This window comes from Berghia stephanieae, chromosome 4 (assembly GCF_034508935.2).
Source record: "Berghia stephanieae isolate SIO BIC M18660-M18661 chromosome 4, UCSD_Bste_1.3, whole genome shotgun sequence".
In the NCBI taxonomy this organism is placed as follows: Eukaryota; Metazoa; Mollusca; class Gastropoda; order Nudibranchia; family Aeolidiidae; genus Berghia; species Berghia stephanieae.
This window is the reverse complement of record NC_088363.1, coordinates 1,529,458-1,531,957: the sequence shown is the minus strand read 5'-3', so window position 1 is coordinate 1,531,957 and position 2,500 is coordinate 1,529,458. Positions and strand designations below refer to the sequence as shown.

At 38.1% G+C, this 2,500-nt stretch overlaps 1 protein-coding gene across 2 annotated transcripts in view; it reads right to left on the bottom strand.

Annotated features, from left to right (window-relative positions):
- The window catches only part of LOC144969888 (uncharacterized), a 158,893-nt gene extending 156,873 nt beyond the window's left edge, over positions 1–2,020 (bottom strand). For both annotated transcript variants that reach the window (XM_078908935.1, XM_078908936.1), the window contains exon 1: positions 1,292–2,020. The gene's annotated coding sequence lies outside the window, so the exon portion shown is untranslated. The remainder of the gene's footprint in view (positions 1–1,291) is intronic.
- Positions 2,021–2,500: the final 480 nt, after the last annotated feature.

Below are 2,500 nucleotides of genomic sequence, written 5' to 3'. Positions count from 1 at the left end.
CGGGACTCTCCGAGTCTTAGTGCAATATTTTATCTACTACGCCGTCTGAATCCCTCTCAATGAAGAAAGATAGAGAAGATATAAAATTGGTGGTGAATGAAAGCTTGCGGCTCGCTTTATTGGCGGATATGTGGTCTAGTGGTATGACACTCGCTTTCGGATCGGAAGATCTTGGGTTCGAGCGTCGCTCGGCGCATGGTTGAGTCATTGGAAAAGACTCTTTACTCACACTCTCTCACCTTACTCAGGTGTAAAATGAGTACCTGGCCGTTTAGTGCATTGCCTCTGTCCGAAAAAAAAATTTAACATCGCCTAACAGGCGTCATGTATCGTCCTAAATGTTAAATGCTGCTGTTGGCCAGGGACCCCTTGTAAAGCGCTTGAGCACATTTAGTGGATATTGCGCTATATAAAAGCTCAGTTGTTTAACATTGTAAACCCTAAACAATATATATATATATATATATATTTTTTTTTTTTTGCATTATATTTTATTTGTATTCCACGTTAATTTGTGTATTGTTGTGCTGACGAAGGGTTTGTACCCGAAACGTCCATTGTCTGTTATGTTCCCATACGAAGCCTCTCCATTTTCACTCTTTCGTTAGTATTTTACGATCACCGGCTTCAGGCAGCCCCTACCGTTTTCTACTTTTCAGAGGTGAATCACAACACTAATTTTGCAGGTCGAAAAACCAAACGCATTTAAGGGTTTGATTTAAAATTAAGAAATTAAGTAGCAGTTTTGCACCGGTGTTAGATAAATGATAGCACGTGTGACCGGTAATCAGAAGGTCTGAGGTTCGACCCCAGCTGAGGTAGACAATTTTTTTGGGATGGTTTTATATATATATATATATATATATATATATATATATATATATATATATATATATATATATATATATATATATGTAGTTGTTTTTTTTGGTTTTGTCTTGTCTTGTTTTGTTTTGTTTTGTTTTTGTTTTGTTTTTTGTTTTTTGTTTGTTTGTTTTTTTTTTTTTTGGGGGGGGGGGGGGGGGCGGTTATTTTTCTTTCTTGCTTTGTCTGGCACCTTTCATACACACTTGTTCAGTTCTTTTACCTTGGCTTGATTTAACATTGACTATTTCTTTTTCCATTGATACAAAGAGCCCGTGACAATTTGGGTTATCAGGCCTGCTAATAAGTATGTTAATTATAAACTCAACAGAAAAGAAGAAGGGAAAAGAAGAAAAAAATACGCACATAGTAGACATAATGAATAAAACACTGAAAATTGAAAAAATAAAATGCTTTAAAATCTTACCTTTATCTGTATAATATTATTCACAATAAGAATTCCACAAATTAATCTCAACAGGCTGAATTAATCAACAAATATAACATTAAAGATGTTATCCACAATGTAAGATATCAATATTATTGATAAACTGTATCAATATCAATCAACAATTAATTTTAAAACAGGAAACGTACATTGGAAACTGATTGATGAAAAGTGAGTAAAATAAAAACTTTAGAAATTGTCATAAACTTTCCAAAAATGTGAAATAGCTTCGAACACTCGCGGCACACGACTGGTGAAATGATCTAGTACTAGTTTCGGACACCCTAACTACTGCATCAAAACACCACATCAACAACAAAAGACGAAATCAGTATCAGCGTGAGATATCAATATTAATATCGTATTGAATTGCTTCTCCGATGAGTGAATGGATGAATAAATGAAATGATTGAATGAATGAATGAATGAGCAGACATCGGTGATTTTGTATCCTTCCGCCGTCGAGCTAGCTAGCTACTTTCTCTTGTCCTATCACACACAATCACTCACACAGTTGTCACGGGCAGTGAAAACAGCGACAGGAATTTAGCAGACGCCAGGCAGAACTAGAATAGTTCACAGAGAAACAACTGAATAAATGATTATAATCGACAAATCTCCACCGAGTTAGAAGACGAGTTAGAGTTGTTATTGGTTGTGGGTGAATAGCTACCACCACCGCAACCACAACCAAACGGATTCAGCACTGACAGTCATTGGAACACACGTCAATCTCAATACAAGCTTGCAAAAAGTGGGCGTGCAAACCATTTCACAAGTTTTGCCGAATGCAAATCGCATTGGATTTTGGGCCAGCCCACTTTTTCTCCCCCCTCCGCCGCCCTACTCCTCTTCTACCTTCTCCTCCTCTCCTCCCTCCCCCCGCTGCGTTGAGTCGGACAGAAAATCGGAAAAATCGTAACCAAACCAAACGAAGAGCCGTTTTCGCCGATTCAATGACTGTGTGTGTATGCGCGTTTGTGTACACGTGTGTGTCAGGACGGTTGTCATTGGTTGGTGTACCAATTCTATCGTCTGCCCGTGCGTCCATCTGATTGGCTGGCGGTTTAGACATGACGTTTGTATTCATTCGCATTCGACACTGCCTTCGTACTTCGTATTGTTTTTGATGGATCTCGGTGTTTGTTATGGGCTTGTGTGTTATGGTTACTTTGTTATGAATCTGCA